Source organism: Sceloporus occidentalis, unplaced genomic scaffold, assembly GCF_023333645.1.
Source record: "Sceloporus occidentalis isolate IW3139 unplaced genomic scaffold, rSceOcc1.0.p SCAF_2, whole genome shotgun sequence".
NCBI classification, from domain to species: domain Eukaryota; kingdom Metazoa; phylum Chordata; class Lepidosauria; order Squamata; family Phrynosomatidae; genus Sceloporus; species Sceloporus occidentalis.
Window position 1 is genome coordinate 126,407,020 of NW_028316982.1, and position 16,195 is coordinate 126,423,214.

Below are 16,195 nucleotides of genomic sequence, written 5' to 3' on the forward strand. Positions count from 1 at the left end.
TTCTTACTTCTTTTCACCTCTTCCCCATTCTCTCATTCCCTTCCTAGATTTAAAATTCACAGTTTACAATTAATATTCCACTATTTACTATACTGTGTCTTTTCACCACTAGATGTCACCTCTATACTTCAGTTTGCCTGTTTTATTTATAGTTCCTTATCACTGTTTGGTCTGCCTTATACTACTAGTTCCACCTTTAGGATTCTGTCCCCCTTCTCTTCCCCCCCCCCCCCCGTCTCTCCCTCCCTCCCTCCCTCCCAGATTCAAGGACAGTTTCAGAAAAGGCTTGTTGGTGCTTTAGTTTTTACTTCTTCTATTTGTCTCCCCATCCACATTTCTTATATTTCTCTCGTTATGTTTCGCTATTCAGTCCTTGCCAGGTAGCAGTTTTTCTTCTCTCCAGTCTCTCTCTTTATCCAGCTTTTCGCCTTCCCTCCCCATCCATCCCCCACCCACCCCCCAGTCTCCTGACAGCTTTCACCGCCCAGTCAGACCCATGGGGTTGGAAAGCAAAGTTAATAGAGTTTGCTAGGCAAGCCTTTGATTTGCTTTTTTATTTCTTGTTGACAATGGATCTTTAATAATTGAAAGTAATAGCATCAGATGGATTTTTTTGTTTGTTTGTTGCTGTTCTTTAAAATTAAAAAAAAGTGGTGGTGGATCATATGCTGTTTAAGCAGCTACCTTGTCGCAGGCGTGGTGATTCATCGCCAAATTCCCTCCGCATCCTCCTGTTGTCCCTCTCACCTTCGCTCCATCCACCACCGAAATCGGCGGAGATTACGGGCGCCCGGGGTTATTTGGGCTCCTTTTGAGCTCCACTGCCTCTCCTCCACTTCGGAGACTCTTTTTTGCAGGGCATTTTTCATCCCGGTCTGATCTATCTCCAAAAGGCTATCAGAGCAGCTTACAAATTGTTAATTAGAGACATTTCCCTGCCCTAAGGCTTACAATCTAAAAATACAAGAGACAAAAGGAGAAGAGGATGGCAGTGGGGAAGGGGAAAAATCCAGCAAGTCTCTCCTTCGGAGGACTGGACCATGCAGATGGAATGGAGGGAGGGCCCTTCCATTTGCTGCTACCCACTTTCTAGCATTAGACATTCAACTTTAAAAAAAACACAACCTCTGTTCATTTATTTTTATGCATGCAACAGACACAAAAGAAAAAGCCCATTTTTCTCCATCAAGGATTATCAGCATGACTTCATCAGAGGCCAAGAAAATGATTTCAGCTGTTACAGCCTCCCCTTCCTCCTGTCATCTTTTGGCCTTAGAAGGAGTGAAAGGACAGGCCCAACGCCATCAGGCCTGAAGAGGAAGAGCCCTCTCCTCCCTCCTTCCAACTGTCATCTTCTGGCCTTAGAGGGAGTGAAAGGACAGGCCCAACGCCATCAGGCCTGAAGAGGAAAAGCCCTCCCCTCCCTCCTCCCAACTGCCATCCTCTGGCCTGTGAGGGAGTTGATCAGGCAGGTACAGCTCCATCAGGGTTAGCCGAAGGAAGAGGCTCCTCCCTCCATAACTGTCATCCTCTGGCCTGCGAGGGAGTTGACCAGGCAGGCCCAGCTCCATCAGGGCTAGCCAAAGGAAGAGGCTCCTCCCTCCATAACTGCCATCCTCTGGCCTGCGAGGGAGTTGACCAGGCAGGCCCAGATCCATCAGGGCTAGCTGAAGGAAGAGGCTCCTCCCTCCATAACTGCCATCCTCTGGCCTGCGAGGGAGTTGACCAGGCAGGCCCAGCTCCATCAGGGCTAGCCGAAGGAAGAGGCTCCTCCCTCCATTACTGTCATCATCCGGCCTGCGAGGGAGTTGACCAGGCAGGCCCAGCTCCATCAGGGCTAAGAAGCTCCTCCGTCCATAACTGAAAAAGGCTGGTTTGCCAGACTTCCCTCTGCCACACACCCATGCTGGAGGAGAACACCTGCTTCATCTTTGCGCCGTGGAGGAGGACTTCAAGGGAAGGACACCGGTGAGAACAGCATCCTGAAAAAGGCTGGCCTCCCAGACTGTCCCCTGCTCATGCGTCTGTGCTAGAAGAGAACATCTTGTTACAGAACTGCTGAATGTTAGAAGATCATGAAAGAGGGGCACCACTAAATGTAACATCTCTATGGCATTGACCCCTATGTTTTTGGAGTCCTGAGTCTATGTTGAAGTAGTAAGAGGAGGAGAATAACACATTAATCCTACACCTCTCTATTCATGATATAGATAGTTTAGCTTAATTGTTAACTATCTTAATTAGTTCTTTGATAATAGTGAATTCCTTGAGAACATCGTTACTGTTATAATTCACTTATGGAAAATCACATGAATATAAAAAGGGGTAACAATGAGATTAGATTAGATTGTAGCAATGCTAACCCACCCTGTTAGCCCAAAATATCCAAGGGTCATTCCAACCATACCACAGACCCTTACCTTGCTCCTATGTAATGCCAGGTCAGTAAAGAACAAATCTCATATCATCTATGATTTGTTAGAAGAAGATAATACCGACCTGGCCTGCATTACCGAAACTTGGCTGGGAGAGGACAGCAGTGTAATCTAGGCTAAGACCCTCCCTGCCAGGTATGCTGTTCAGGAGCAGGTTAGAGAAAGTGGGCGAGGGGGGGAGTGGCCTTGGTCTACAAGAATACCATCACTTTGACCAGGAGACCTGTCCGGAAGACAGATTACACTGAGTGTGTTTACTTGACCCCGAAGGCTAGGAAGAGTCTGGGGATTCTGTTGGTTTACCGTCCGCCCCGTAATCTAACAGACTCCCTGGCCGAGCTGACACGAGTCTCAGAGCTGGTCCTGGAGTACCCCAGACTTCTTGTCTTGGGAGATCTCAACATCCCCTTCGGGGCTGGCTCATCAGATCTTGTAGGGGCGGCTCGGGAGTTCATGACTTCCATGACAGCCATGGGCCTGTCCCAATTAGTCTCGGGTCCGACACATTGTGCGGGTAACACACTCAATGTGGTCTTCTGTACGGAACAGGAAAGCCCATGGGCAGAGGTTATCAACACCACTGCCCTGTCATGGACATTTCCTGGTCAAGGTTGTCCTAAAAGCCATTACCCACACACCCCTCAAGGGTGGAGGATCCATTAAACTGATCCACCCTCGAAGGCTGATGGAACCCAAAAGGTTCCAGGAAGCCATAGAGTGTTTTATGGTTGGAAATGACGGTGATTCTGTCGACGCCCTGGTTGATACCTGGAATAAAGACCTAACCAGGGCAATAGAAGTGTCCTCTCCGGCTCGCTTCAAATAAAAAACCATGGTACACTCAAGATCTTCGGAAAATGAAGCGAGCCGCGCGATGAATAGAGCGCCACTGGCGGAAACACCGACGCTTATCTGACAAGATACTTCTAGGAAACCTTTTAGTTTCCTACAGAGTGGCAATGGATGCAGCAAAGAACTTGTTCTATGCTGCACATATTGCATCTGCAAAGTCTCATCCAGCAGAGCTCTTCAGAGTGGTCAGAGAGCTAATCCAACTACCTCTCACCCTGAACATATTACTAGAACCAACAACAGCCTGCTGTGACGAATTCAATGACTTCTTTGTCGATAAGATCTCTCAGATAAGGGTCAATCTGGATGCCAGCATTAAAACAGAGACTATGGGAAAGATATCCAGTGACTCCGCAGACTGCATTAGACTGGTTCATTTTGAGCTTGTGAGTACCGATGAAGTGGACAAGCTCCTTGGATGTGTAAGGAGGATGACTTGCCCCCTCGATTCCTGCCCATCTTGGCTGACCATTCAGGGAGGAGATGCTGTAGCATCACTGCTTCAGACTAAAATAAATGTATCCCTTAGAGAGGGGAAATTTCCATCAGCATTTAAACATGCAGTGGTTAAACCACTCTTAAAGAAACCCTCTCTAGATCCCCTTATAAGGAACAACTACAGACCGGTATCCCTTTTACCATTCTTGGGCAAAGTGATCGAGAGGGCAGTCACCTTCCAATTCCAGGCTGTCTTGGATGAAGCCGATTATCTGGACCCATTTCAAACTGGCTTTAGGGCAGGATATGGAGTTGAAACTGCCATGGTCGCCCTAGTCGATGATTTCTGTCTGGGCATCGACAGGGGAAGTGTGGCCCTGTTGGTGCTCTTAGACATCTCAGCGGCATTCGATACCATTGACCATGGTATCCTTCTGGAACACCTGAGGCAGCTAGGTATTGGGGGCTCTGCACTCAGTGGTTCCGTTCCTACCTCTCAGGCAGATTCCAGATGGTGATGCTAGGGGACAGTTATTCTCGTAAAAGGGAAATGACATCTGGTGTCCCTCAGGGCACTATTCTGTCCCCCATGCTTTTTAACATTTACATGAAGCCACTGGGAGAGATCATCCAGAGACATGGGGCGCGGTGTTATCAATGTGCCGATGATACCCAAATTCACTTCTCTATGTCTCCGACTGCTGCAGTGACTAAGGATGGCATCTCTCCTCTTAATGCCTGCCTTGAGTCTGTAATTGGCTGGATAAGGGAAAATAAACTCAAGCTGATCCAGAAAAAACAGAGGTGCTCGTGATAGGTGCCCCTGGTCTAGCGGGGTAGATCTGCCAGCCCATCCTTGACGGGGTCACACTCCCCCTGAAAAATGAAGTCCGCAGTTTGGAAGTGCTCCTGGACTCGTCTCTACAGTTGACATTTCAGGTGGAGGCGATAGCCAGGAGTGCATGGTATCAGCTTCAGCTGATATGCCAGCTACATCCCTACCTGTCTCAGGGGGACCTTGAAACAGTAGTACATGCACTGGTAACCTCTTGTTTAGATTTCTGTAATGCGCTCTACATGGGGCTACCTTTGTACCAAGTTGGGAAGCTCCAACTGATTCAGAATACTGCAGCCAGACTGATCACCAAGACACCGAGAGCACATTACACCAGTGTTGCAATCTCTACACTGGCTGCCGATTAGCTTCCGGATGCAATACAAAGTGTCGGTTATTACCTATAAACCCCTACATGGCCTGGGCCCAAGTTACTTAAAGGAACGCCTCTCCCTACATAATCCACCCCACACTCTCAGGACATCTGGCACAAAAATATTAGAACACCCCAAAAACCGGTTGAAAACCACCTCTTGTAAAACGTTTTCTGCGATGGCCCTTAGACTTTGGAACAACTTACCGGAAGAGATCCGTCTTATACCTTCTTTGGAAACTTTCAAGAGGGCATCGAAGACGGATCTCTTCCAGTGGGCCTATCCAACGAATCTCCTTTAATCTGATTTTGAACATCTGAATATGATGAATCGATTCTTATGACTGTGAGCAATACTGTAACAACTCTTCACCTTTTGATTTTACTTTTTATTTTGATTGATGTATTTTGTATTATCTATGTATTATTGTTATTATTAGCAATTTGCAGCTGCAGTATAGGGTACTGCCACTAGATGTCACAATGTATGTTTTTAAATTATATCCCACCCTCTTCACAAATTTCTTGAGAACCATTTTATTTTAAAACATTTGCAGGTCTAGTACTCACGATGGCCTAGAGCAGTTTTTAAAAAGAAGATTTTGGCCTGTTACAGACAGCCAAAATAAAGCTGCTTCAAGTCACAATGGAGGTATGGTGTTTCAATGATGCATGCGTCCTAAGAGTCCAGAAGTTGCGCCAAAGCCATGGTCCAGCCCTAAGGACTGGAGCGTGGCTTTGGTGTGGCTTCTGGACTCTTAGGACGCATGCATCATTGAAACACCATACCTCCACTGTGACTCGAAGCAGCTTTATTTTGGCTGTCTGTAACAGGCCATAGTTAACACATTATTTTGCACAAATGTTTTAAAAGAATTAAATAACAGTCCAATCTGAAACAAGATAAAACAATATTAAAAACTGATCATGATTAAAATAATTACAAAACACAATCTCTCCTCAACCTTTTTGTGTCACATAGATTTTCAGCCAAAGACCTGCTGGAATAAAAAGACCTTGTTGGCAAAAGGAAAGGAGAGAGAGGGTCAACTTAAACCTCCTGCAAACACTTCCAGGGCTGCATAAAACATTCCTGTAATTATTACGGGACTGAAAGAAAGCCTACCTCGAAAGATCTTATAACAATGGTAGGCTCATATAGGGAGATATGGTTTTTCATGTAGTATGGGTCCAATCTGTATAGGGCTTTAAAGGCCTTAACGAGCACTTTCATTTCTGCCTGGAAACAGATTGATCGCCAGTGAAGCTGTTTCAACAGGGAGTTATATGTCACATGTAACCAATGTAAGGATATCTACTCAAATTTGGGGAATTTTAATCAGCTCAGGCTCCTTACAAGTACTCTTTTTGGACCAGATCCCAACAATGTATACCAATTCCCTCCACGTCCTCCTGTTGTCCCTCTTGCCTTCGCTCCATCCACCACTGAAATCGGCCGAGATTGGGGGGCGCCTGGGGTTATTTTGGCTCCTTTTCAGCTCCACTGCCTCTCCTCCACTTCGGATACTCTTTTTTGGCGGGCAATTTTTGTCCCGGTCTGATCTATCTCCCGCAACTGGGCAACCATCTCTCGGACCGGCATCAAGGAGATGATCCGCGACCCGCCATGGCACTGGAAGTATTCTCAACCATGTTTTGAACCTATTCAAGTAAAAGATATAATCTTTAACTGCCTTATGTGTTAATCTCCAAGTACTGATTTGGTTTAAATCTTGAATTAATTCAAATGTGGATAAAGGTAATTTTCCTTGATGCTTTTTACCTTGTTTCACTGATCTGTCTTCATCAGGATTCATTACCGCATTGCAATGTTCTGTTATAATTATTCTTTCATAATCATATTCTTTTATTTTTGCTTGCAATTTTTTTACAGAACCTTGTTTTGTTGTCCAGGGGGCATATATATTTACTAGTAGTGTTGTTTTTTCGTGAAGCAGAATTTCTAGTGCTAAATTGTGCCCTTCAATGTCTTTAAATATTTCTCTTGCTTCTATTTTGTTACTAACATAGATTGCCACTCCTATCATTTTAGATAATTCAGTAGAGGCCGTAAAGTTTGTGCCCAATTTTTGGTTTTCTAATAGTCTTCTATCTTTTCTTTTCATGTGAGTTTCCTGTAGACATATCATTTCACCTTTTTGTTTACTTGGAATCCTAGAATCACAGAATCATAGAGTTGGAAGAGACCACAAGGGCCATCCAGTCCAACCGCCTGCCACGCAGGAAATCACAATCAAAGCATCCCCAACAGATGGCCATCCAGCCTCTGTTTAAAGACCTCCAGGGAGGGAGACTCCACCACGCTCTGAGGGAGTGTGTTCCACTGTCGAACAGCCCTTACTGTCAGGAAGTTCCTCCTAATGTTGAGGTGGAATATCTTTTCCTGGAGCTTGCATCCATTGTTCTGGGTCCTAGTCTCTGGAGCAGCAGAAAACAAGCTGGCTCCCTCTTCAATATGACATCCCTTCAAATATTTAAACAGGGCTATCATATCACCTCTTAACCTTCTCTTCTCCAGACTGAACATCCCCAGCTCCCTGAGTCTTTCCTCATAGGGTATGGTTTCCAGACCCTTCACCATTTTAGTCTCTAGTTTCTCAATGTCCTTTTTGAATTGTGGTGCCCAGAACTGGACTCAGTATTCCTGGTGGGGCCTGACCAAAGCAGAATAGAGTGGCACTATTACTTCCCTTGGTCTAGACACTATGTTTTTATTGATGCAGCCTAAAATTGCATTCCCTTCTTAGCTGCCACATCGCACTGTTGACTCAAGTACAACTTGTTGTCTACTTGGACTCCCAGATCCCTTTCACATGTAGTTTCATTCAGCCAGGTGTCCCCCATCCTATATCTGTGCATTTCATTTTCCTGCCCTAAGTGCAGTACCTTACACTTGTCCCTGTTGAAGGTCATTTTGTTAGCTTTGGCCCACTTTTCTAATCTATTCAGGTCATTTTGAATTTTAATCCTGTCCTTTGGGGTGTTAACTATTCTGCCTAATTTGGTGTCATCTGCAAATTTGATAAGTATGCCGCCAATTCTGTCATTCAAGTCATTGATAAAGATGTTGAATAGCACTGGGCCCAGGACCTGTGGGACCCCACTGGTTACTTGTCTCCAACATGAAAAGGAGCCATTGTTGAGCATCCTTTGGGTTCGACTGGACAACCAATTACAAATTCATGTAACAGTTACCTTGTCTAGCCCACATTTTACAAGAATTTCATGAGGGACCTTATCAAAGGGCTTACTGAAATTGAGATATACTATATCCACCACATTCCCTTCATCTACCAAACTGGTAATTTTATCAAAGAAAGAGTTCAGATTTGTCCGGCATGACTTGTTTCTCTGAAAACCATGTTGACTTTTTGTGATTATGGAATTTCCTTCTAGATGATCACAGACTCTCTGTTTAATGATCTGCTCTAGGGTCTTTCCTGGTATTGATGTCAGACTAACTGGACGATAATTGTTGGGATCCTCTTTTTTTCCCTTTTTGAAGATGGGGACAACATAGGGAGACCTCAAAGGGAGAGAAGAATGCTGGACCTGATCCCCTCTCCCCCCCCCCCCACCATTCCCTTCTCCTTTTGTGTCGTGTCTTTTTAGATTTAAGGCTGAGGGCTGGGAACCGTCTATTATCACCACTGTTGTAAGCCGCCCGGATTCCCAGTGATTGGGCGGCATATAAATAAATCCTATTATTATAATTATTTGCCCTTTTCCAGTCTGCTGGGACTTCTCCAGTTCTCCAGGAGTTCTCACAGATTATTGCCAATGGCTCCAATATTACATTAGCCAGCTCTTTTAATACTCTTGAATGTAGTTCATCAGGTCCTGGAGATTTATATTCAATTAGATTAACCAGGTATTCCTGTACTAACTCTTTACAAAAGCAAAGAAAGTGTTGAGTAATTCTGCCTTTTCTGTGTCCCTTGTTAGCATTTTGTCATCTTCTCCAGGCAGTCGCCCTACTGTTTCCTTCTTCTTCCTTTTGCTCTAGACATAACCCCAAAAGTCCTTTTTATTGTTCTTAACCTCTCTAGAAAGCTTTAATTTTTCTGACTTTACGCCTACACAGGCTAGCTATTTGTTTGATTTCCTCTTTGGTGATTTCTCCATTTTTCCATTTCTTATACATGTTCCATTTAAAACTTAGCTCAGTTGAAAGTTCCTTAGTCATCCATCCTGGCTTCCTGAGACATCTCCCATTTTGTTTCCTCATTGGAACTGTTTGAAACTGTGCCTTCAGTATCTCCCTTTTGAGAAACTCCCATCCATCCTGAAGTCCCTTCTCTTTTAGTATTCCTGACCATAGGATCACCTCCAGTATTTCTCTAAGTTTTTGTTTTTTTTAAATCAGCTCACCTAAAGTCTAGAATGCATGTCTGAGTAAGCCTGGCTTCTCCTTTCCACTGTATAACAAACTCTAGGAGAATATGATCACTCCCACCTAAGGATCCCACCACTACCCCATTAAGATCAGATCTAAAATAGCTGATCCCCTTGTTGCCTCTTCCACCTTTTGGACAATGAAATTGTCTTCCAGGTAAGTGAGGAATTTACTAGACCTTGAAGATTTGGCTGAGTTTGAGTTCCAGCAAATATCAGGATAGTCGAAATCACCCATCACTACTACATCTCTCTTTTCTGAGTGTATGGTCATCTGTCCTAGAAAGGCATCATCCAATTCCTCCATCTGACTTGGGGGTGTGTAGTAGACTCCCACAGTAATCTCCCTGTTGTTTCCCTACCCTTTAATTTTTATCTAGATGTTCTTCACCTGACTTCCAGGACTGATGTAAATGTCCCTGACATATAATGCTATTCTTCCTCCTTTCCTGTTTGGCTTATTTCTCTTGAAAAGGTTATACCCCTGTATTTCTACATTCCAATCATGATACTCATCCCGCCAGGTTTCAGTGAGGCCTATTATATCATATTGGCTTTGTTGTACTAGGAGTTCGAGTTCATCTTGTTTATTTCCCATACTCTGTGCATTAGTGTAGAGACATTTAAGACCATGTGTTCCCTTTACTTGCTGTTTGTGCAAAAAAAAGTTCCTCCCACTGTTGGGTCTTTGCACTGTTTGCATTCTTCCTTCTACGACAGTTTGACTATTTTCACCAGCCCTTTTGCCTTTCAGAATACTGTCTCCTTCCCCCATATAACTCAGTTTAATGCCCTCCTCATCAAATTTTTGAGACTATTGGCTAAAACGTTTTTGCCAACTAGCGTGAGATGCAACCCATCCCTTGCCAGAAGTCCCCCCTCAAGGAACCGCAGCCCATGATCCAAAAATCCAAACTGTTCTTGGCGACACCATCTACAGAGCCAATTGTTTAAATCCACTATTTTCTTCTCTCTTCCTGGACTATGCCCTTTCAACTGCGAGAAGAGATGAGATGACAACCTGTGCATCCATCTCTTTCAACTTCCTACCCAAAGCCTCATAATCCCTTATGATATTCTGAAGGCTGTGCCTTGCAGTATCATTGGTCCCCACATGAACCAAAAGAAAGGGGTGATGGTCAGTAGGTTTAACAAGTGTTGTCAGCCTCTCTGTCACATCACGATCATCTTCTTCCTCTTGAATTTAGAGTTTAATCCATTGACATTCTATGATATAATTTTGTGTATCATGTTCAGTTAGCTTTTTAAATAGTCTCAGCAGCCAGTACAGACAGGCCAGAATAAAGCTGCTTCAGGTCACTTTGGAGGTATGCTGTTTAAATGATGCATGTGTCCTAAGAGGCCAGAAGCCATGCTCCAGTTCTAAGGACTGGAGTGCAGCTTTGGCACAGCTTCTGGCCTGTTAAGATGCATGTGCCATTTAAGCAACGTATCTCCAAAGTGACCCGAAACAGCTTTATTTTGGCCTGATGTACAGGCCCTTAAATTCTTCTATTTAAGTTTTTTGTTTGAACTTGTTTTCTTCCTCTTTTTCTTTTAGATAATTCCGCTTGGGTACCTTTACTAGATTTACTTTTTTTATTCATCTGTTCTTTTCTCTCTCTAATAACTTCTTCTTCTTAGCTTTCAATCTCTTCTTCAGGACCTTCTGTATTCTCCTCTCCTGGATTTCCTTCACTATATTCCTCTGATCTGTTTTTTTCTTCTGAGTTATTCACTTTTTTACTATAACTTGCTGCTGTAGCTGATCTTTGGTCTTTTCCTTCCTCCTCCTTTCTTTCTTCACTGAATTTTCTATTTTCTGATCTCTTTTTCATTTTTGGGCATCTCTCACCCTGAAGTGGACTTATGCACCTGATTGAAGAATCATATTAGAAATGCTTTTGTAAACTGTTTGGGGTCATGATTTTGGATGAGACTAGATGTTCCTCTTTTTTAAATCCAGCCATTTCAGAGGTCAGATCATCAACCCTCTTGCTTAAATCATGATTTAATCTTCTAATTCCATCTAGAATTGTTTGATTATTATCTTGTGTCTTAGGTTGATCAAATGAAGGTCTTCTAGATTAAGAAGACTGGATTTTAGCAGTTTGACTTCTTGTTATAGACATAGCCAGTTCCTTATGTTTAACCAGAATTCAAATTTTTAAGTAATGTACAAATGTAACACCTTTAGCATAAATAAAAATTACTGGTGATATGAAATAATACAGGTCAAACTGGGTGTAACTATAAAACAATACAATAATCTATTTTCTCCCCAAAGTAGAAACTCAAAGGGGAAGATAAGTTTGCTTAATTTTAGGGTTTCTTCAGAATTCCCTGCTGTATTTAACAGCTCTTTGTAGAGCTTTATATCCGGGAGTCCTGAATAATCCTCAATATTCAAATTATGTCCACAAAGTAAAACTACTGAAATAAAGCAGTAAGCCAATAGGCTAATGAAAAGTAGATATCTTCAGCAGGTCTCAAGAGCCATCAATATTCAGCTTTATTCCCTAAATGATTAGTCAAGGTCAAACAGCAAGACAGTGGGCTTAGTAAGCAGTTGTTATGGTGCACACTCCATCCACAGCCTAGGTTGTGAGGGTATGGATTTATCCAACCTCACACACTTTAGATCAAAGTATTGTCTTTATAAGCGTATCCCAAAGTTTACCGCCTTTCTTGGATTCCTTAGCTTTTCCGAGTTGAATCCTCTCTGCTTCTGTTTCTAAAACCAGGGCCGTCTGTAAACAAAACTTAAGGACTACAGCTCCCACAAGGGATAACATCTGGGGTATAGTCCTGCTGCTTCGCTGGGCCCTTGGAGTTGCACAAAAAGAGTTTACACCTCGACGGAAGGGCAGGCAAGTAGACCTCCTCATCTGTGGCATTTTACACAGGTGGGAAAAATCAAATTAATGGCTTAATTCTTCAAAGATGAACATTTGTTGTTTCAATTATTTTAGAAGTTTATTTGTAGAGCCAATTATTTTGGAGTTGTCCAAATACTAAATCCAGCTGCCCTTTTTACAGAAACATAAAATGCTTTGAGAGGCAGTCAGTTTGATTGATTCAAGAGGAGAGGGAAAAAATAACAAACTAAATATTTCTAGTCTCCCAACCTCATCAAAGACTGTCAGAGCTTAAAGTTATTATATCAGAAGTCTGTCTTGCTTAAAACACAAAAATAGCTTTAAAAAAAACAAAACACTTGGTTAAAACTGGTGCTTCTACACAGTTACCGTCGGTCGGCATGGTATTTCCGGTCTGGTCTTCCTGTTCAGGTTTCTTCTTCTTCTACCCCCTTCAACTAATACCCAGGCCCAAGCCCTATAGACATTTCTTAACCAGAGCATCTAGCCAATATTAATGATTAGCAGTTTTAACTGACCAAGGGAGGAAACTCCAACTTTGGGCTAAACGCAAAGTTGCAGAGCATCCTCTCAGTCCACCATAGCCAACCAGAAGTCAAGCATCGAATCATTTTCTTTTAGTGCTGACATTCTTATTTCTCTCAAGAGTAGGACTGTTGAATCTGTGACTTGGATACAATAGCTATATTTTAATGGTGCAGACCATCTTAGCTAGATCCAGAATACTGCGAACAGACCACCTAGATGAGATACATTCCACTTTGGAAAGTACAGGGTTAATTTAAACTGACCTGGGAAGCTGGAAGTTGGAATTAAAGTCCGTTACAATAAGAAAGGGGTGTGGAGATCCCTTGTAACTGGAATGCTAATGCAGATGGAATGCATTTATCTTCAAAGGATCTAATTTTCCCAATCAACACAACAACCTACCTGATGTTGTATGACTGTCACTGTGAAATGCAAGAGATTGCGAGATCACCTAACAAACAATGGCTTTCAAAGTCAAATTTCAATTTAAATTGAAGCAGGCTGTATAGAAAACCTCTAGCCAACAAGTATATCCTTGAAGCTTCTTCAAAGCTATTTGTTTTTCATCTTACATTCACAGTACATCAGACTGTAAGTAACTGATGTCTTTTCCTCTGTTTTTACAACATTTATGGAAGTTGGTAGTAATCTCCAGAGAAACAGTGTGATTTGGAATAAAAAGGTTACCCATATTAAATAAAAATAATATTTACATAGGAAATGTTGTTAGTGCTTCAAATCTGGTTAAAGATATTACCATCCAGAAAAAAAAATAGCTTTTTTTTTTTTTTTTTTTTTTTTTTTTTTTTTTTTTTGCAGTTGTCTAATCCATTTTGGAGGAAGTAATGTAGTCTGCAGCTTCCATGGCACAGGGGGTTGGCAAGCTGTATTATTTATAAAGAAAACTATAACCTATTTGCCATATTCCTTATATTAATACATGTATTTGCGTACATTTTATAACAATTAGTAGTTTTCTCTCTCTCCAATTGCACAGAAAGGCAGAAAGAAAGCCCAGAACAACTTTATGTTAGTGTTTTTAAAAAGTGAAAACAAAAATACGTGACTCCCTCACCAATGTGGTGTAATGGTTTGATTTTAGAACTACGTCTCTAGAGATCAAGATTCAATTCCTTGCACTGTCATGGAAACCTGGAGCTGGAAGTCACACACTTTCAACTCTAGAAAACCCCTGTGAAGGCACAAAACAACAGCAACAACCTCCTCTTTAGGCTACTTGACTGAAGATTGCTATCCACATTTCTAGTGCACCATTATGAAGGACAATAAAGAATGGCAGAAAGCCAACGGATAGGTACTTTGGGGTGCAATCACTCAATATCTTTTCTTAGCCCAATCAGACCCATCCTCTTTTGATATCAGAACTGCACAGCAATGGCCCTTTTTTGTGATAGCAACAGGAGTTGCCTGGGCTTTTCTTTTCTGGACATCCTTAAGGAGGTGAGAAAAAGCTACAGCAATAGGACAGTGGATGGCACCAAGGAGTAAACAACTCTGGCTATCTTGCACATTAATCCTTCTTACCTTGGAAATCACTCATCTTCACACTCTAGTGCTACCTCCTTGAAAAATCATCTTCAAAGCTATCCAAACTGATTTCAAAGAGAGCACCCCCAATTGGCTTTTCCTATACCCTGGATTTTGCCCTGGGGTTGACATTCCTTATAAATGTTGGTGCCCTCCCTTTGTTTCCATGGGCTTATGTCCAGTAGCAGGCACCATGCTGTCAGTTTGCTTGACTCTGCAGCTTGCCATACCCCTGTGTCATGGAAGCTGCAGACTACATCCCTTCCAGGACCCTCAGCAATTGAACGCATTCAGGTGCAGTATTTCCTTAGTAAGCCTTATTCCATTCCCATCTAACACCTTTGATTTTCGTTAGTCCTTGTGAGAGTGTGTGGTTGTGTGTTGTGTATAATTATTTATTTCCCCCTTTTAAAAATAAAACTCATTACCTGTTGGAAACCTGCCTCTAGAATTCTTAGTTTCTCTGGACTTGGTATACCTAGGGATATGGTCCCAAGGCTAAGTAACCCAGCCACAAGGCATTACTCCCTTTCAGCTTATTTTAATTCCTCAAAACATACATTGTTGTTTGAGTTTCCTTTTTAGACAGGTTTAATAATAATAATAATAATAATAATAATAATAATAGGATTTATTTATATGCCGCCCAATCACTGGGAATCCGGGCAGCTTACAACAGAGGGGATAATAGACAGTTCCCTGCCCTCAGGCTTACAATCTAAAAGGCACGACACAAAAGGAGAAGGGAGTGGTGAGGGGGGAGGGGGGAGGGGATCTGGTCAAGCATTCTTCTCTCCCTCTGAGGCCCGGACCAAGGCAGATGGGCCGGAGGGAGGGCTCTTCTTCTTCAGGCTAGCCCTGATGGAGCTGGGCCAGCCTATTCTCTCCCTCACAGGCCGAAAGATGACAGATTGAGGGAGGAGCCTCTTTCTTCAGGCTAGCCCTGATGGAGCTGGGATAGCCTATTCTCTCCCTCACAGGCCAAAAGATGACAGATTGAGGGAGGAGCCTCTTTCTTCAGGCTAGCCCTGATGGAGCTGGGCCAGCCTATTCTCTTCCTCACAGGCCGAAAGATGACAGATTGAGGGAGGAGCCTCTTTCTTCAGGCTAGCCCTGATGGAGCTGGGCCAGCTATTCTCTCCCTCATAGGCCGAAAGATGACAGTTATGGAGGGAGGAGCAGTTTACACCTGGGGTTACACTTTGGTATGGCATACTAAGAGAAAATGGTTAACCAGTATAAGATACTGGTATTATATAAGATATAATATGGAAATATAATGGCAATATGAATAGAAAAGTATATGCTCCCCTCCTCCTTCCTATAGTTACACAGTATATAGTTAATGACCTTGTTAGTGCCATCCTGCCAAAGAAGCAGAGAATGGAATCAGTAAGTCAGTGATAGGTGCAAAATTAAAAGGCTTAATGAAAACAATGGAAAATAGTCACCAGTGTATAGAGAGTACCTGGCAATATTCAACATACCCTCAAGGCTGTATAGAGTTTTTGAACTCTCAATGTCCTATTGACACCACACTTCTCTGCCAAGAGGTACCTTAATCTCTTTTGGAGTAATCAGGGGGTCATTGTGGGATAGCAGCATGTGACCTGCCTAGTACGCATGCTTCAGAAATGTGACTTGCTAATCAGTGACACTGTACCTACGTAGAAATGGGATGCTTTGTGTTTATCATGTGGAAACTATATATTCTTGGATATCTGTTCTTTTTGTGCCAGTCCTTTCTGGGTCATTGGACCACTGACACCTATTTGTTCAGCAATACATCTGTAAATTTGCATCAGCAATATAACTGTAAATTCTCTTCCCTTTCGTGTGAATGTTTGTGTAACCACACAGAGACTAATGAACTCCCATGTTCACAAGTATC